This window comes from Macrobrachium nipponense, chromosome 2, assembly GCF_015104395.2.
Source record: "Macrobrachium nipponense isolate FS-2020 chromosome 2, ASM1510439v2, whole genome shotgun sequence".
NCBI lineage: Eukaryota > Metazoa > Arthropoda > Malacostraca > Decapoda > Palaemonidae > Macrobrachium > Macrobrachium nipponense.
In genome coordinates this window covers 126,695,305-126,716,845 of record NC_087201.1, presented here as the reverse complement: position 1 = coordinate 126,716,845, position 21,541 = coordinate 126,695,305, and the positions used below count along the sequence as shown (strand labels likewise).

The 21,541-nt window shown below is 37.9% G+C and overlaps 1 long non-coding RNA gene across 1 annotated transcript in view; it reads right to left on the bottom strand.

Moving 5' to 3' along the window:
* Positions 1–9,806, bottom strand: part of LOC135221521 (uncharacterized) — a 59,950-nt gene extending 50,144 nt beyond the window's left edge. Inside the window, exon 1 of the long non-coding RNA XR_010315999.1 lies at positions 8,722–9,806. This is a non-coding gene — a long non-coding RNA (uncharacterized LOC135221521). The remainder of the gene's footprint in view (positions 1–8,721) is intronic.
* Between the last annotated feature and the right edge of the window lie 11,735 nt (positions 9,807–21,541).

The following is a 21,541-nucleotide window of genomic DNA, read 5'->3' as shown; positions in this document are numbered from 1 at the left end:
TAACTGAAGCTGACAATGATTCGTACCTCATTTTGGATGTTCTCAGACAATTGCAGATCTGATAGGTAATATAACAGGCAATATATGATATAACGCTTGGCTCCAATTATTTGAATGAAGAAACCACCTGAGGTACTAGTGAATGCATACATATGTAGATAAATAAATATGTATATGCATATATATTTGTATAAAATATATGTGTGTATATTATATATATTATATATATATATATATATATTATATATATATATATATATATATATATATATATATATAGGAGAGAGAGAGAGAGAATAAGGGGAGGGTATGGAAAGTTACAATGTCTTAGAGTCGCATGAGGAGGTTATTGGGAGATTGAAGCCCAACTTTTAATTAGATTAACAAAAGAAGGAGGTGTGAACTAATAGATACATTAGAATTAATTACGTCAAGTAATTAAGAAGTTTTCTGTAGCATGAAAATCTGCGCTTTCTCTGCAACTCACTCGTACGCACGTGAGCTTAGAAGTTGGGTCTTGTTGCTACGCAGTCTTTAATTTCTTTAGGTATATCATTTTCATATTGTTATTGTTGTTTTTTCTTTTGAGTTTTTGTAAGCGATTACGTAGTATTTACGTTTTTACTAGTAAGGAAGTGTTTATTTAGACATTTTTCAAGAAATTTTTATTTGGTACTTAATCTGTATTGACCAACAAACGCGATCAGAATCATTTACCTCTCCCAGTATGTTAAATTCATGCACGGATTTACCTTGCATGATAAAAAATATAGTTATATTGATATATGGAAAACATGACAGACAAAACAATGCACTATTAGCATTGTAGTATAAAACAATCACTTGAATGAAAACGCAGCTTACAATTATTTGTTTAAAACACCAACAATAACTTTAACGACCTCAAAATAAAAAAGTTGCCATTTTTACCCAAATCGAAAAATGATTACACTCAGATGGTAATTCGGTACAACTTTTTTTTATGAATAATCATTGGTCGATAATTATTGAAGCCCGGCATAGAAACATTTTTTAATAAAACCAAAATTGGATGCTGCCATTGTCAGTTACTGGTAGAACTGTTTGGAATTAGCTTTAACAAAGAGATTTTATTTGATTGAATTCAGGAATCGCTTGCACGTGAATGTTGCAATCCTGAAGTATGTCGGATCTGACTGTTACTGTTATACGTTGCTTATCTTTGAAAATCAGATTGCTGCTTAGGAATCGAATCTGTCAAATAATAAGTAAATAACTGTTGAAGTGAAATGATGTTGAAAGAAAAAATACTGAAGTTGTTAGATAAACTTTTTGTTTAATATATCGTATGTAATAATATTTGAAAGAGAGAAAAATTTGGAGAAAAATAGTATTCAAAATGTAGGAATAGGTGAAACGAAGAATCACAGATTAATTGGCCATGTATAAAGAATGGAGGATCTATTGCGAACTAGGTAAACCTGATTCTGTTATACGGAATTTGTACATCTTGCACTTGGAGAATGTTTCCATGCAGTAAATTTAGTCGTCATGCAGGTAACTATACTCTGTTTTTTTCCATCTGTCCATCCGCCTGTGGTGTTTGCGCATGGTAACACTGCGTCCCAGGCTTTAAATAATATCCTATTTCGAATATTAACGGTGTAATTCGCATACAGTAACTTATTACACACTTTTCAGTTGCAAATGTACGCCCAGATATCCTTTTATTTACTTAAAACTTACAAATAGCGTAACTATTTAAAGGCCGAGACGCAGTGTTACCATGCGAAAACACCAAGAGTGTAGGTACTAGGGATACAGATATCACAATTATTCTCTGTCATTTTCCTTATCATTTTAGGAGAGTTTACTAAGGGGCGCGTAACCAAATATCACCGTTGAAAGGAGAGGCTTCAAATTCCTGTTTATAAAATAGCCTTTACGCCTCTATATGTGTCGATATGACCATTTTACTATATATATATATATATATATATATATATATATATATATATATATATATATATATATATATATATATATATATACGTGTGTGTGTGTGCTTGTAACATGGAAGAACATGTGCAGGAGTTTATGCTATTACACTGTTTTAAATCTATTTTACTATATACATCTCGCAAGACCTTGTAAGTTTGTGGGTAAGCGTGACATAAAAATAAACATGTCAAGAGTCCCCTGGATCCTTCTGTCTGTTTCTTGTCTAAATGCGCAAACAGAAGCTTCAATCATCTTTTGCACTGCTTTCATATCGTATACCCTGACGGTTCCTTTATTAATTAAGACCTGCTAGCGCTCGACACGAAGACATGATTTCTTTGATGTCTCCATTGTGAGATTGATATATATTTCCCAAGTCGTCTTTCCAGAACTTGGAAGGTTACTACCAATTCTACGAAATAAATTTTCAGAGGCTCTTTCCAATCATTAGTCATGCTCTGGCAATTCTATTTTTGATCAGTTTCAGTTGAAATGCTGAAGTTTGCATCAACAAGTAAAATGTACTTATAGATGATAGATTGGACGTCATGATTTTTAAAAACTATTAAACGTACTTAGTTAAATGTTGACGTGATCACTTATGATTCTTAATGAAACTTAGTACTGACTTGTAGCATAAAACACTTTAGCTTAATGTAAAATTACAACAGAAACGCTTCAGAAATACTTTGATTATACTTCTTCAGCTCGAACTGAGAATTTCAAAATATACGACATGATTGTCATATATATAGTTGATAAATTCTGGTAGAAACTCTGGGCCATTCGAGTGAAGTTTTTCTTAACTAATAATTTTCGTCAAACCCCAGTTAATTTGTTTAATTATTATTATCCAATCAGATTTGAACGATGCCAAGGAGATACTAGTAGCGCTTGGATGGCCGGTAATAAAATCACAGGAAAAAAGTAACAGTTTTGTCTAAGAAAAAAGCCACATTAATTTATGGTTGCCCGGTAATAAAGTCACAGGGAAAAATTCAAAATATTGCTCGGGGACCATTATTTTATGATACTTACGGTCTTTTGTTTATGTTTATACTGTAATCTTCAACGGACTTGTACTGAACACGCCGCGAAGATGGATACATATCGGGTTAAAATAAAAATCCCCAATTGACTTGTTCTAAACACGCCGCAAAGGTGGATACATATCTGGCTAAAACCCTTGAGGGTCACTATCTAGGAAAGATCAATGTGACTTTTTCCTGTGACTTTTTTATACCTGAATTCGAGCTTGCTACGAGCTTGTTGGTACATGCGTTAGATGACACTAGGAGACGAAGACTATTCAGAGTCGTACGAAAGTTAAAAATATTTTACTAGATTACTACGCTATTACTATTTTACCAGCAATAGTAAAAATGACTCTAATAACAGCCTTAGCAAGAGGAAAAAGTAAAGTCGAAGAGGACGTCCGACCCAAAACAACAATCGTAGGCTATAAATGGCTTCGTCCTAAGATTTGGCCCTTCGACGCTATTGTGCGAATGGGCTGCAGATTGATGTCAGAATTTCGTGCGTCTGAAAATTTTTTAATTACTTGACGTAATTAGATCTGGTGTAGCTATTATTGTACACCTTTCTTTTTTTAATACAATTACAGGCAAAATTTCATTCTTTCAGTATCCTATATTACAAAAATATTTTAGGTGAACAATCTCTCTCTCTCTCTCTCTCTCTCTCTCTCTCATAGTACATGATAATAATAATAATGATAGTCTTTATTATCAGCTCAACGCCATATACATGGAATATGCAAAGAATAGACAATAACACACAGTCTAGATACATAAGATAACATGATAAAGAAAAAAAAGATTAATCGGCAATATCCATGCTTGGTGAGGTAGTATAAAAGATGGTAATCAAACAATGGTAATAACCGTAATAAAACTGAGAAGAGTTAAAGTTAAAAAAATGAATGTAAAAAAACTATATTGATTATAATGACAGGAATGATGAAAAAAGGAAAATACCAGTAATAACAATAATCGTAGCAATACATTAATAATGATAGATTCTGCAGATGACATTTTGCAAAATCAGATCAAGTCATTTAGGCAACAAACGCCTCATGTTCCCATCTTCCCCATAATTTAGATCTTGGTTCACTTAGGATGCTTTGCATGAGCGAATTGCTGCTGTTTCGCAGTTGGATGATCTGACTGGACATTGTTCGCCTTACAATGATTTTTAAATTGTCCAGGTGGTTGTCTGTGAATATCTGGGTGTTTGTGAGGCGCCTTAAAATGTCATTGTGAACAACAGTGATAAGTCTCATGGTCTCGGGTGTAGTTCAAGGTCTAGAGAGTATAGCTCGTCCACAGGGAGCACCCATAGACACTGTTGCAATACGAGCGGAAAAGCAGCAGTTTCAAGTCTCGGTGACAGAAGGCAAACCTCCTTGGTATCATGTTGCCAGTTGCACATAGTTTACGAAGCCTCTATTCTGTGTCTGTCGTATCTTTTAGGTCGTCCGTGATAGTGCGACCCAAATACGGAAATTCGTGCACGAACTCCAGCCGATGATTTCCGAGGAAAATTTGATTCTGCAATATGCTTAAGCGATCTCGGGAACAGCGACACACACACTGGGTCTTGGTTTCGTTGTATAGGATATCAAATTCTTCTGCATATTGGCGGCAAGTGTCAACGAATCGTTGGAGACCTTGCACTAATGGGGAAATCGGAACCATATCGTCGGCGTAACAGAGGTTGTTTATAGTTGTTTCATTGGCAGTGCATCCGATTGGGAGTGAGTTCAGTTTGACATTCAAGGCATCTGTGTACGTAATGAACAAGTATAGAGAGAGAGTGCCCCCTTGCCGAAGCTCGTTTAGGGAGCCGAAGGTGTACGATAATACGTTACCCCATTTGACACAGAATTGCTGTGTGGAGAACCAGCAATGTAAAATGCCAATTAGATAAAGGGGTGTGCCTCTTTTATGCAGCTTCAGGTAATTTAATCTGTCAAATGCTTTTCTTACCTCCACAAAACATAGGAAAACAGGAGAGGCTGATGATAGGTATTAGCTAATAGTTCAGCAATTCTTTCAGTATGTAGATGCAGGTGCGTTTGAGTTTGTTTGTATGGTGCTTTTACGTTGCATGGAACCAGTGGTTATTCAGCAACGGGACCAACGGCTTTACGTGACTTCCGAACCACGTCGAGAGTGAACTTCTATCACCATAAATACACATCTCTGATCCCTCAATGGAGAATCGAACTCGCGGTCACCGAGGTATGTCGTTTGAGTGGTTTGCTTTAAATCCGAACTTGTTGTCAGTGGTGTGTAGAAAGGGGAGAAGTCTCACTAGGAGAAAAGACTCTAGTATCTTCGACGCAATCATTGTGATTGTAATCGGCCGGTAATTGGCAGGGTCAGCTGCATCCTTTCGCTTGTTTTTGATTGATGGTATCAAATGAACCAAGAGTTGAGGGTCTGGAATTTTGCACGCATTGAATAGGGTAACTAGCAAAATGTAAATTATCGAATGGCAGAATTTAAAAGCTTCTGCGGGAAGACCATCGCAGCCGGTCAATTTATTATTATTTTGTAAGCACGCCGAAAAGTGTAGCTTCATTGTTTCAACAGTATAGGGTCTCTTTGGGACAGTAGTCTATAAAAATGCTATTTGGCAATTTGTTCGTAAATACATGACGTCAATTCATACATTGATTATCATGGTTGGTGAATTTAGGGAATGTCCCCACCTGTTCTAGTTTTTAAGTGTAGTTTTCGTTTTACTGTGATATTGTAGCCATATCTTATTTAATTAAAAGACGTTACAATTATACTTCCGTGGTTGTGACCATTTGTAACAATTGCTATTTTCATCAAAGTACCATTTGTAAACGTGGGTAATAAAACGAATACTTTTAGCCTCCCTTGTAAATGTAAAATTTTGGAATGACTTTACCGGCAATATTTCATGAAGGGTACTATACAGCAAAATTGTATTCTAAGCATATTTTGTAAAACATTTCTCCATATTCATTTCGAACATTTAGGTTATACCAGCGCTAGATACAAAATAAATATACATTTTTATTAGCGTTAAACAGTTAAATACATTAGGCCCAAAGGCCTCCCAATACGCGTTCAGATTTTTGTGAAAAAACATAATTACTTGGTCAAACTGGCTGGAGGTGCACTCGTATATAAGTATACATGATGATTATCAGGTTATCCAGTTTTATACCTTTCGTCACACACGGAAACATTCAACAGAGGTGGTGATGTCAACTCCTAGGCGATGAATGTTGGTACAGTGATATAAGCAGTATCTCACCGATGTAACGAATAAAAACACCTGAGCCTAGACCGTTATAACAGAAATTCATATATATATATATATTTGCTATAAAGCATCTTTTTGCCCTGTACCCCGTAAACTTAAACCCTTACAACTGTCTATTTCAAGAGTTCACCGCCTAATTAGCTTAAGTAGTTAAGAGAGAGAGAGAAATCCACCTCAAACCATCTTCCTAAAACACCGAAAGTCATCTTACATGTCCCTCCTACAACTGTCACTCTTAAGTTTATACACTCCTAAAACGCTTATAACAACGATTTTCTTAATTTTAAATATTAATAATAATGTAAACACAGCACAATATCTATACAGGTTTACGATCTCATACCCGTAATTCTAAACACAGAAATATTTTCGGGAGAAAAGTGATAATTTCCAAAGGTTAATCGGCATATACGCTATATTATAATGGTAATGATGATTTTATATAAAACAAAAAGTGTGTTTTGCTTGCTGCATCCAATTACAGTATTTTCCCATGTATTATTATCATATTGTTACTTTATCATAGAATATAAACATTCCCATCGTATCCATTTGCATTTGATATTGTTTACATTCTCAAAATCTCGGCTGATAGTCAACTGCCAAGACCACCGATGGTCTTGGAACCACCGACAGCTTCACTGCCATTAGTTGCTAGAATAAACATAATTCGGAGTCACTTTTTCTCGTAAATTAACACAGTAGTGTTTAAAACGTGAGCATTATTTTATTGTAAAAGCAGTAAGTGTGAGTTCGTCAGTTCCGGACATCACTGTCGCCTTATTCCAAAACGTTTTACAGCCTGCCCTTTATTCGTTTTATTCAGCCTCGGCTATAACTTGCAGCTTTAATTTATGAAGGATGTATACAAATTGTATATCATTTTTACTTATGGAAGCCACCATTGAGAATGGGGAGGTTTTAACAACTTGTCTGTCTACTTGTTAGTTATGGTAAATGACGTCGCAATCAGCTGTATCTCGATTCGGTTGTTCATGTCGGTACAGGTTGACAATCCTTCATCCCGGATACTAAAAACCAGAATTATTGGAGTGGAGGATGGAGTACCATTAGAGAGAGAGATATTATTGTCCCAGTCAGGTTTAAGAGAGAGAGAGAGACTATTGTCCCAGTTAAGTTGTTACACCAACATATCGATTTGCAAGTCGAATAATAGTTATATTGAGAAAAATGATACAATTTTAATAAAACTTGTCTTACTGTATCTAATTATATTGCATGCATTATTGTCATATTATCGTATGACAAAATATGAAAAGAGCGATCATGTGCCATTTGCATCCTGGGTTTGTTCACATACTTAAAATCAACTGCTGATTGCGTTTTACCGACAGCATTAGACCCTGTTCACACGCTGCGGTTGCATCCGCGCGGTTTCGTCCGTGTGGATGGAATGTCAATGACAGAGCACAGGGGTGTTAACACACAATCGCGCGGATTTCTGAACCGTCGCGGATTCCGAGCGGTTCGAGATAGGTGTTTCTAAGGCCCCGTTCACACGAGGCGGTTTTAGTTGCCGAACTCAGAGAGACGTTTCTTTCGTAAATTATCTAATCTGGGTTTTTAAAAAGGTACATGCGTGATTTTGTCAGTTGAAGGCATTGCTTTTGTCTTCAGATCGTTTTGGAGTCTGGTCATTATTCGTTTCTTTAGCCACAGCCATAATACCTGCTGCTTCAAGTTAATGGCATACTTTCTTAGCACCTCCATTGTGTGACGGATGGATAAAAATGTATTTGATTTTTATTTATGGAATTACATTGAAAATAAGCAAGGTTTTAACAAGACAACTACGTCAGCAGTAAACAGTTGTTTGTTAATATAAACTGCAGGAAAGTAAAGGCTTTAGCCAGTATAATTTTTAGGAGTCGAAAGCAATGTAAATTAATAAAGAAACGCAAGGGATGCTGGTAAGCAAGTGGTGAAGCCACTAAGAGAGAGCGCCTGATTTGAAAATCATGGCGCTCGATCCGGAAGCAAAAACAATCAAATCGATATTTCCATATTCGCACCGAGATATCCGTAAGTATGATATACCGCTGTCCGTTATATCGGTGTGCTGCAGTGATAGCAGTAGGCTAAACCTTAGCACAATGAAAATAGTTACTGAGCAATAAAACTGTAGTACAGCAATAACGCATACTGATAGCAATATCTTCGTGCACTACTGTGGCTATTTCACTATTTTAGATGTACAAAATGCGTGCATAGGCCTACACATTATCTGACAAAAGATGACAATGATAATGCGTAGATCTGCAGTATTAGACGTATAAACCTTTATTATAAAGTTTGCACTATACTGTGTACGATAGCTGTTTATCGTATGTATTTGCATGCAAAGTACCTACAGTGAATAATTGTCTAGACCTAGTACGGACATTCTATTCACCTTACCTCATTAATATTAGTCACTGACTCACTGTGGGTGGAGCCATTTCCTGATCCTTGATGAACATTGCAGATCGTAGTGCCGTCAAGAGAGAACATACACATCATCTGTACCATCCCCAGATTTCAATGTCATATTCACCATTTTTAATGTTCCTTTCCAAAAACTATTCTGAGTGAGGTTATTTTCTTCGTCACTGAATCTAGTACAGCTATGGGATCCCTCAGTGAGGGTTTCCTTAGAAACATCGTATGTTGCTCTCTTCTTATTCCGATGGCTGTATTTCGGGCGTTTCACTTTCCGCAGACATACAGTAGATGTTCCCATATAATTCAATGAACGCCGTCCAAAATACCTTCTCCTGCTGTGAGTGAACTTTCCTCTGGAGCTCTGAGTGTACGACCTTAACGTGGTGATGGTTGAGGTGGAACAGATTTTGCAAACTAAACAAACATGTTCAAATTGACTGTAATGTTCGTTTTGATCAAACCAAAACCCGCACAGTGCTTGTTTCCATCAATATTTTCTTTTCTAAGTGATTTGTGCATCAGCTCTATATTATAGCACCTTATTTCACTATCATCCTGAACAATAGGCCTAGTGGTATGGGGTGTTATCCTCATATGCTCGGTTTCCAGTTTCTCTTTCTTCCATCATAGCAAGAAGTATATGGTTCCTCTATTGATACAAAGCAGCAGAGCAATTTTGGTAATTGAAACATTAGCTTTAGGCAATGTAATCATCGGTGACCGAAATGAAATACTGTGCAGTCGCTCGTTTTCCATGTTATCCGCTCGAGTCAAGTGAATTTTCCCGCCCATGTGTGACGTCATACCATGGAGAACGAGATTATTTCTCCTTTTTTTGTTTGTGTGTTTTCTAATCATCTTGCAAAATATATTTCTGTCCATCGTAATGTGTTATCAACAATACATTTAAATATTTTGCGGTCCTAACATGCTTAAGTTCTGAACTCACACTTTAGTTTCCTCTTTGATTCTTCTAAAGTGAAGAATTGTTTTAGAGTGCGAGTATACTGGTCCATTACTCACGTGAGCACTGTCAACCATCATTTAGATTGGTTTCTTCTTGCGCAACTTCAATATCATTCTCGGACTACTATCATTCGCAGGCAAGGTAATGTCTTTCCTGTTGGCTTTTGGTGGAACCACTAAATTTTTTCTTCCCTGAGTTATCAAGGAGAATGTTACATCGCATAGAATCTCATTATTCCGACATAAGGATACACGAAACAAGCGAATGACTATTTTAAATAAATAGCAAAATAGAATTATTTTCCTGTAGATAATGTTATAAACGTTGCACAAGTTGTATACGCCCTTCTGCGTTGTTATCTGCACAATTAACAAACGAAAAAGTCATTACCCTCCCAGATGAGTTCCTGCATGCCGTAAGTTTATTTAATTGTGCAAGAATAATTCCATATATAAAAAACAGATCCACGTTATTGCAGTAAATTTTAGAAATGATTTTATTTATATACGTGGAATACATCCTGTACCCAGAACGTGAATATTCCGAACAGTAACTTGGCAATAAAGCTTATGAATTTAACGTACCGGAAGATAAACGGGCACATGTAGAGCACGAAGCCATTTCCTAGAAACCTTTGAACCTACGCAAGGGAAGTTCTTCCATTCGAAACTGCGTAAATTAGATTTACATTGGAAATGACGTTTAATGCTTTTGACAACTTGCTCTTTCTAAGCAGTCCCTTGAAATACAGTCATTCAGATCCCACGCGCTGGAGTGAAATGAAAAATATTCGCTCTACTGACATCGTACCCGAAGGTTCCAGTGAAATCAAGTGCTTTAGAGGCAGAGAAAAGCAGGGAGGAAAATGAAACATAAGTAAAGGTATAAGGAAGCAGTAGAAATGAGGATGCAAGATTGTAGGTGTAAGGAAAGGATTAAAGTGAAAACAGAAATATGATGGTAGGCCTATGTCTGACATGGAATAGAAACGCTGTTAGATCTTTTGAACACTATAACTCTTATACTTGAACTGAGATCATTTTTTTCTTGTGTTTCTATTATAATGAAAATGCGGAATATTATTTTTTCATGGGGTTGGGGGGCGGGGTTGGAGAATGGTTGTGGGTAGGGGATGGAAATCATGGTTTCGTAACATACTATGCATGGATGTAGAGAAGCTAGACATCATGGGAGCCGATAGTTTATAGAAGAGCATGCTCAAGCATTAACCATGTGGCACCTGATTACTACGTTAAAAGGTACTAAGGGAAAAACGCTTCATGAAAAACGTAATTTCACTTCGGACGCATAATGAATACATATCACTTTCAGTCATGAATCTCAGCTCCTGTCGAACACAGTTTTTAAAACGCATCAGCGAACTGGATGACTTTGACGTCAGTTGAATTATTCAGCGATCATGGTTTTGTGAAAGACCGCTCCTCTCTCCTCTCGATGGGACAAATTAGGAAAATAGTTATTGCGCATGAATTTAGTTAAAATAAACAAGGGATTATTTCAGAACCTTTATACCGTGAGTTGTGAATATATTTTTTAATAATGAATTCTGCAAACTTTTTTCAAAGAAATGAGAAATAATTTTATACTGAATTGTTTTAGGTTAAAGCTGAGTTAGGGTCAGTCCAACCAACGATAAAGGTAGGCGAATGATGGAACCTCCTGTTGCCACAATAACAACTTCAAAGGAAGCCAAGCAGTTTCTGGAGAGAAAGCTTACAATGGCCTTAGATTATGTAGAAAAAACTATTTTTTTACGATATTCATGTACAAAAAGTTATAATCTTTTAATGGGTGCACATAGACCTTTTATACAAAGAAAACCTTGTCCTTAAAACCCAGTAATATGTTATTCTTGCTACGTTGTGCATCACAGAAAAACGTTAGTTCTTACCTAAAAAATGGTGCCTAGGCCTAGGAAATCCTCGCTCGTATTGACGATTGATTGACGTGGCCTGGGAGGGAATTCCCTTCCCCTTTTTCTTGCCAGTTTGCAGATCAAATAAAGGAGATAAAGCCCCTCCCTGTTTAAAGGATATATACATAAATAGATGAAAACTTCTTGGAAATTTAAAGGAAACATTATAGTTTGATGAAAAGGCAATTGATCGCAATTATGTCCTAAAATCATGGGTTACTGTAGGTTCCACACCATGTATCCCGTATATAGGGAATAAAATTCAGATGTTCCGTAAAAGCCTCTAATAAAACGTGAACAGTAAGTGAGCCTTCTGTTTTCAGATTTAGGAAAGTCCTTGCCATTATCATTTTTCGACATTCTTTCTAAACTTAAATGGCAGATAGATCAATAGGCAGTTTTTTCCCAATAAATGCAACGAACAACGTCTGACACAATACTTGTCATTATTACCAAGATCTACATAAATATTATCAGACACGCTTTCAAAGAACTGAGATCACAGCTTACAAGATTGATTGCGTTCCTGGGTGGTACTATAGCCTTTAACCTTTGTCTTTTCAATGAAAGAAGATAGCTATCACGTACCCAGCAGCAACAACTAATGTGTACGTTTCGTTCGTTACGCTAACAAACAGTAGTGACCCCCATCAATACTGCTGATAAATCTGTAGTCTGTCGGGCATCAAAAGACTAAGATTGTAAATTCTTTTGCTTTTTACCCCTCAGATTCAAAACAAACAAATTACCTGCTTGCTAGTAATCGAGTCATATTGTGGGAATACTATGTAGTTTTCATAGGCAGGGCATTTTTAGAAACATTTACCCCATAAAATACGAAATTTCTTCACGAATGGAAGTTTTTCTTTCGAGATGTGTTTCTCTCGATTTTTTCCCTCACATAGCCTACTTATTTACATAACTGGTAACCAAGAATTCCAATAACTGGAAGTTAACGATATATGAGGACAGGAAAAGGAGGGACTGGGATGGTAAGATATGTTACTGAACGTAATTGAATGAAAGAAAACTAGCGGCTATTGAGAGGATTATTTAAAGAAATAAACGCAAAATACACATACCCGGGAAATTTTGTAGGGGTATGCATGAGGATGAATAATCAAATAAAAAAATGCAGTGTTAGGATTGAATAGTATTTAGTGGCCGACGAACAAAGAGTATCAGGTACTGCTGGCATATACCCAGTAACCGTTAAGTCTGAATGAATCATATATATATATATATTATATATATATATATATATATATATATATATATAGATATATATATATATATATATATATATATATATATATGTGTGTGTGTGTGTGTGTGTGTGTGTGTGTGTGTGAGTTTTACGTTTACCTCCTCAACAGAAACAGGAAATGAAAGAAAGACATGATGAATTTATGGCTCTACAGTTTTATCCTCCAACGGGCGTCTTTGGAAGCATTTTACAGTGCTCCCAAAGACGCCCGTTGGAGGGTGAAACTGTAGAGCTAAAATCCTTCAAGCATTTCTTTCATTTCCTGCATCTGTTGAGGAGTAAAACATTGTACGGAATATGTTTGAAAAAGGAAAACATATTGTCTGATGTTTGTATATTTCTATTTATATTTGTGCGCACGCTAGCATAATGTGTATTATGTTTCGATTTGTTGCACGTATTTTCTGAGGATAAAACGTTTGGTTACCGTAATTATTAAAATGTAAGTAGCGTGCTGGGATTTTGCTTTGAATGATAATAAATAAAGTGTGTAAATCTTTTGCAAGAGTCACACATCCATTTGTAGGTTTACTTTGGAATTTTATTTTTATGAACCTTTTTAAAACTGAATATTATTTTGCTCCTTGTTTTTAATGATGTATGTTCGCTTTTTTATGTATTATTCTCGTAGTTGTATTTACTTTTCACATTAATTTTTATATCTTAAACAGATCTGTTACTCTGATTTTTTTTACCTCGTCAACTAAAATGATATTTTTTCGATTTGTCTTTACAACTTTCATGTGCCAAAGGCACTCTTGGCACCCGTAAATGTGCGATTAGGTTTGATGTAATATGCAGCAGGTATTATCCACGTCTTGTTTTTACTTTCATAAGCAGAAAATGAAAGAATTTTTTGAAATGATTTATGGTAATTCATTTGTTGAAACTGATTTTTATTGAATGAAATATCCAAACCGATAAATATTAATTAATTTTTGTGCAAAAACAGTGAAACTGCAAATACCTTCCTAGAACTAAACATCATAGGCTATACTTTTTAGGAAAATAATTGAGGATTTTTTCCCCGACAACGTCTACACTCTTTAGAAGGTATGAGGACGCACGTGGCATTTACGAATTAAACATGGGAACAATAAAGCGGGATTCAAGCACACATCAATTCAATGCTTATAAATTTCTCGCGTGACTTAAGCCACAAGCACCCGGTAACACCTTGCGAATAATGTGTAGTTGCAGGTAAGAAATCCTTAAATAAATACTCTCAGCATATTTTATTTTACTTCCTGCACGAATTAGTGTTCAGGGTTGTATTATTTACTTACCGGATTATACATTATAACAATATATATCGTTTTAGTGGCTGGCATATCTATTCGTTGTAAGATGTGATTAGTAATAATGCCTGTCATCATAACTGAATATTACTAACTATATATCGTACCAAGTAATAACATTGAAGATATAGGAAGTTTTATTTTATTTATTTATTTTTTTAATTTATTTAATTTTTTTACGTATCCCTAAAATCTTGAATACTCGGTTAAGCCGGGATCACTCAGAGATCAGAGAATTGTACAAGAGCACAGGAACATTTAGGAACGATTTAAAATATATTTTCATAATCTTCAATACCTAGCAATTTTTAAACTTCATTTGAATCAGTTCATATATCAGAGTGAATAAACATGCCTTTAAATTCTCCTACTTGGGATTACTGTCTTGCAAAATGTTACAGATTTAATACAAACAGTCGTGCAAATTTCTATTTTTTATACGTATTAGTTAGTACTACCAGAAAAACCTAAGTAATCTTTCAGTTTGTACTTTATGTGATAGCCAATTAACTTTGAAGGTTTTGCGAATTTCGGTATGGCGATAACACTGCCTTTAACTGGGAATATAATACATTTACTTGTAGCAATACATATTTTTCCTAGCAACTTCTAATATATAATATACTTATATATAATATATATTATTTATTATTATATAATTATATAATAGATGATACTATTATATATATATAATATATAAGTTAATATATATATTTATATATAAATATATGTAGATATATAATTGATATAAGACGCGAATATATTTTAATTATATATACATATAATATATATACATACATATATATATGTACATATACATATGATGTATGTTTGGGTGTGTGTTCATGGTATCCTTATCCCTGTCAATTTGTATGGCTGTGCAAATCCTCCTACAGTATTAGTCTGAAAAAAAATAACATAACGGTGGAATGACAGCAAGGTGAGCTATAAACTTTCTAACCTGGAGTGAGTTCCTTGCGTTGTTCGGGAGCTAAAAATACTTAATGAACGTTGTAACACGGTTTCCGTACATTCGTTAAACCGTGTCTTAAGTAGAAGTCCGAAATGTGACGCGGTGATGAACATAATGAGTTACTTTTCAATTAAATGGCGCTTTCTGCATTGCCAAGAGAGAAAAGGTGTACGTGTGTGTGTGTGTGCTTTGAAGCTTTATCTTTCCCTAGTTAGAAGCTCATCTTTTGACAGTCATGTGAGTCTTCGGTGAATTTTCTTATTCTGTATTCTCGCTACCCCACTTTTTTTTTTTTTTTTATTCTGTTGAGAGCTGTGAAGGAAAAGGAAGGGGAAGGATATTTCTAATAATTCTGTTGTAAATCAGTTCCTTATTTTATCCGTGATATAATTTTTAACTAAATCGCGCCACCAGAGATGCCAAGAGAGAAGAATGTGGTGAGAGAGAGAGAGAAAGAGAGAGCGCGCAAAGTACTTATCCTGTTGATAAGTTTGTGCTGTAATACGTTCATGGAACGTTGTTCACCTTTTGATTACCTGCTAAGTCAAGTAAGGTGTTTAAGACTGTTTAAATTCTTGCATTGAAGCGAATCGCAATATTTGACTACACACTTTTAGAGGAGTAACTATTTCGTGACAGTTCTCGGTTGACAAATGATTGTGGTACTGAAAATTTAAGTCACATATTTTGTCCATTATCCAGTATCCATTGTTGAACTCTTATGACATAGTTTGTTAGTTCATGGCGAGATAAAGAGAGAGTTACGACAGAATCGTAACAGTGAAAGACTATACGAATGACTTATTCAAATTAGGCGTCGTCCTGTAAATAAAAGAATAAATGAAGCACCAGAGTAGATATAATTATAATAATAATAAATCATTCTAGTAAACAGAATAATAATATCTAAATTAGGGTAATACATAGTTTAAAATAGCACTTATTGACTGTAGCAACCTAATTTGAATTTTACAGTTAAATTATGATACCATAGTCATCAAAGTCATTAACGATTTTCTCTCTCTCTCTCTCTCTCTTTCTTAAAGCGAGCTTTCGTCTGGAGCTGCCAGACATCCTCGGGCTGGGAAGCTGAGTGTGGACTGATCTTGGTGCGTTGTTGTTGTTGTTGGAGGTTAAGCTGGCATAAATGCCAGCACGGGCTCTTGCTCTATGAGCAGCCCGTAACAGTAGATGTGATCTGGAATGAGAAATGATGGTGGTTATAAGAAGAAAGGAAGAGAAGGACAGGCAGGGTTACAAACCCCATTAAACCTTACGTTACCCATCAGTATGAGAAAAAGTTTTACAGCAGAGAGTCCTGATTGAGTGTTAGAAAATCAGGAAGGAAATGGAAACATTTTAGATCAAGAAAAAGCAAGAAACTCTTTTGGAGAATACTCCAAAGAATTAATTCTCTCTTGTGGAAATTAAAAATTTCCTATGTCATATCGAATTTTAAGCTGCTTATTCGAATCGAACAGCAGTTGCTTTAGGATGAGGATTCTGAATGAGGTGTGGTTGTATGACTTCCAGCAGTGCCTTCCTGTCGACAGGTTTCCCTGTCAACTTCTCGAAGAGAATAAGTATCCCTTCTACTCTGATTGTAACACAGTCACTGGCTGTTTCATCTCTCTCTCTCTGCTGGCACTGGCTGGAACTCTGGGGGAGGAAGGAGTTGGAGTTGGGGAACAGGTGAGGGAAGGGAGAGGGTCGGTTTTTGGAGGTGGGATGGGATTTGGTGAAGGTGATGGCGCAGGTACTCTTGGTTTCGGTGTGTAGTCGACTTTCTTTCTTGGTGTACGACGTCGTCTATGTGGTTTTGGCAGCAGTTGTTGCTGTGGTGCAGTGGGTATTTGCTGTGGCTTCGATGTCTCTTGTTTTGATGGCTTCAGAGTCGGCTCCTTAGGGGGAGGAACGCCTTTCATCCTTGCAACTCGCTCCAATCTTGCAGTGCAGCGCTTGTTCCAAGCATGATGTTGGCTGGAACAATTTGGGCATTTGCTGGTCACTTCTTCACCTTTCTTGTAGTTGTCGAGGCATTGTTTGGTGGGGTGTGGCTGGCTGCATATCCCACACTTGTCTTGTCCTTTGCAGCGGGTGCTGTGATGCCCAAACTTTCGGCATTTGAAGCATCGTAGTGGCTCAGGTGTGAAGGCTTCTGTGGGGAAATTTCCCCATACTCCGAGGGATACATGTCTCGGGATATGTCCCTTTAAGGTGGCGATGATCTTTCTCGTCGATTCTCCCGATTTTCCGATACATCTCCGGGCCTCTACAACGTTCTGCAGCTGAAGGATCGGTTCTAGGGGCAGGCAGGTCGGGAACTTGCAAATCACAGCCTTCTTGATCCGTTCATTTGGATCTAGGAACTGGAAAGTAGTGTTCTTCTTCAGGAACTCGGCTGTTTCTCGGTCTTTTGGAGAAATGATCAAATCAGCATTCCTGTTAGGTTTTACTGTCATTTTTAATTGCTTATATTTGGCTTCCAAGTCTGCTATTAATAAGTAAGCAGACTCTTCAGCACTTGCTGTGACTCGAAACTTAGGAAGTTCCGTTCCAGCAGTAGTAGTAGGGGCAGTAGTAGGAGCAGTAGTAGGAGCAGTGGTAGGAGCGGCTGCTTGGAGTGGGGCATCCCCACCCGTCTGGAACCTCCTCCTGGCCTTCTTCTGTCGGTGAACTGTCGACCATTCGTCGGCAACCGTGTCCGATTCTGTGACACAAGGGCTTGGCGGCGCAGAAATTGCTTCTTCAGGAGCTGGAGGGCTTGGAGGGTAATCCTCTGCCTCGCACAGGCAAGAGGAAGGAGCGTCCAAAGGAGGCCAGTGGAAGTCGGCGTCGTCGCTGGAGACTAGTGTCCATGACATCCTCTGTCTCTCACTCTGGCAGAGAGTGACGGGTCTTGGTGCGGTGTCCGTCCTCCTTATATCTGTGGTTGACAGCAGGGGGTCTGCCCCATGCTTGTCTCCTATTGGCTGGTTGCGGTGAGTCTTCGTTTTCATTGGTTGCCTGAGCCAGGTCTCAAGCCACTTTCTTCGAGCCGATGGTTGCGTTGCAGCATATCCTGCAGCCGCCTGGACCTCCTAAGCGGCAGTGTAGCGTTGATGGGCGTTGCGCTACACTGTGGGACGTCACGGCTAATTTGATTTCCATCGGCTGCAGGAGTACCTCGTTCGGGGGCGTTGTCTTCCGTGGAGTTGTCGTGATCGGTGGTGTCATTGTTGGTGGCAGGTCTTCTCATACTCGTAGGGAGGAGAAATTCTTCCTGCGTCGTATTCAGTGTAGGTTTTATTTGCTGGATGAGGAGCTCCTCCAGCAGGCGCAACCGACGGGCATCAGGGGCCTTCCCGATGATTTTCGTGTTCTGTATGATGACATCCCGGGAGATGGCCTCCTGATGTTTGGTGCGGGCGTGATTCTTGATAGCCCCCTCTTGGGTGCAGCACAAGAGTCTCTTCGACAGTCGCATGGTAGTCATACCTACGTAGTCGCCACTGCATTCGCGGACTGGGCATGTATACTGGTACACTACATGCGTCTGCTTCAGGGGTTCTTGTACCTGTGAAGAGGGGTTATTCTTCCAATGCACTTTTCAGCCACTCGTCTTCACAGGTTTTCAGATATTGCCCCAGTGCTCTGCTCTTGATGTTGATGCAGTCCTCTGTGCACAGCAGTCCTCTCCTCCTTCGGTCCATGTTATGTATAGTCTGTCCGTATTTGCTCTTAGGTGTTGTGCTTTGTGTATTGGCATATGTTTTCTAGTTTTCTGGTCTTTGCTGCAGAGTTCTGCCTTCATCCATTACACTACTTCTACGCTGTATCTGATTACTGGTACTGCCTGTGTGTTTATGGCTTTTTTCATATTTCCGGCACTGAGTTTTGACTTGAGTGTAGCCTTAAGTCTCTGCATGTCCCATGTATGTATTGGATGTTGTTCCCATCTAGTAGCTTTATCTCTTCAATCCTTGTTACTTTGTCCTTTTGTATGTTGACCATGGCACATTTTTCTATTCCAAACTCCATCCTGATGTCCCGAGATAAATTCCTTACAGTCTGGCCTAGGGTATCAATTTCCATGATGCTCTTACCATACAGCTTGATGTCGTCCATTTACTTTGGTCATGGGAATCATGGCTACTACGAAGAGTAGTGGGACAGTGAGTTGCCCTGGAAAATTCCTCTCCTGATATGAATCTCTGTTAATCTTATAATTATTATTATTATTATTGTTATTATTATTATTATTATTATTATTATTATTATTATTATTATTAATTAGGAAGTTGACCTTTAAGGGCTCTAGCATTGGAAATAATTGCTGTTGATACATCATTCAATTTATATAGTCTTCTCTGTTCTTAATATCTTCTTTTCATCACCGTGTAGGAGGTGTAACAGATATCAAGGGACATGAAAAGTTTTCTTGTTGTTCCTGTTTCACTACCTCTGACGTTTCAAACGCACTCTGGCGATTATTTTCAGAGTGAATGGATTGACATACTTGTTTGTTGTTTTTAATTAAGGTGGCCTTATGCCAGCAAGGGCTCATGCTCATACAAGTTACATGGGTATATATAGCAAGTGTGGGTGGGTTTACAGTTGCCAAGTCTGTTATTAAGCTACATTTTGGTTGGTCACGGGTTGGTGACCCACTCGGTCCCAGAGGCATTAAGATCTTCTGAGCCTGTTGGGTGTGGGTATTTGAGAGTGGCTGTTATTTGGGATTAAAGATCGTGCAGTGAATGCGCCTCCTCTGTACGGTGTTGGCTCTCTCTCTCTCTCTCTCTCTCTCTCTCTCTCTCTCTCTAATGATGGTAGGGAGAAATTCAGTTTCCTTCAGTGTTGATGCTTGGTTTTTTTTCCAAAACATTAGTGCCACGAGAAGCCGTAGGCGTCGGCGTTCTGTTGCCTGATCTATGATTTTGGTGCTTTTTACGAGTTCTTCTCTTTAGGGCCTTTGATGTTTTTGAGCGTAGTGATTAAAAATATGCCCTTCTTGGAGGTGACAGAAGAGACACTTGGAGTATTTGGGAGTGGTCATTCCGATATGTGAGTGGTGACATCTTTCCACCGGGCATGTAAATTCGTAAATGACACTACTCTTTAAAGACGTTTCTGGAGGCACCGAGTTGTTTTTCAAACCATAACTGGCTTGTTTTCATAATCTTATAAAATGCTATCAGATTGATTGTGTTGCCTTCTGCAGTAAGGGTAATATCTTAATTTATTATTTTTCTAAGGGCCTTCTCATCTTCTACATATTTTTGATGCTTGTAGTTCATGTAATATATTCTTATGGACTTACCATGGTTATTATCAGTGTCCGTCATGCTTCAGTGACACTGGGTTTGTTGTTAGCCATTCGATTAGAGAAATTATTGTTAATGAGTATTTGTGTTGATTTTTCAATCTTTTCCGTAGTGCCTTTCTACGTGGAGCAGTGTGAAAGGGCGCAGCGACCAAAGGCATCAATCACAGTCTTTTTATACCTGTCTGGGCACTCACTGGACCCATTAAGGCATAGACCTGGATTCGTAGGTTTGTTGTATACGGTGGTGGTATTATAACCTGTCGGGACCTGCAGTACTCGAACGTCCCTGAAGGGAGATCCACCATCAACGCTGCGCTAGCACGTGAAACGGACGACGGAACATTCTTCAAAAGTTGTCCTTAATGTTTCTAGGTCTTCTTTGCTGTGCACTCTCACAAAGGTGTCATCTATGTACCTGTAGTATTGAGAAGGGCAGGGGATCTTACTGAAGACCCTTTCCTCTATGACACTCATGTACAAATTGGCAAATAGGATCCCTAAAGGGGATCTTGTTGGCACACCGTCGTTCTAGCAGTAAAGATGTCCTCTGTGGGTGGTAAGGTGGGCCTTCTTAGTGCAAGTTTCGAGAAGGGCTTTTAGGGCTTTTTCAGGGGAGTTCATATTCGGCGTGTCCTCACATCTATATACCCTATTCAGCATTGTTTAATCGTATCGTCGATTGGAACGTTCTTGAAGAGGCTCTTGATTTCTAGGGAGGCGATAATACCTGTAGAAGGAGAGCCTCAGAGTCTTCGTAAAAAGTCGGTAGACGACTGAAAGCAATATCTGTCGAGGACATATGGTGTTAAGAGATCATGTAGCCTCTTTGCAATGTTGTGTGTAGGGTTTGGTATTTGGCTTATAATTGGTCGCAGGGGATTACCACAGGCTTGTGGGGCTTTTATGACCATAAATAGTCACCCTGGGCAAGCATTTCTTGATGCGTGGATCCTTTTAACCATTTTATTGATGTCTCGTTGGATGTCCTCAATGGGGTTCTTACTAATTTTCTGGAATTTCGATTTGTTGGCCAGTATTTGGTCCAGC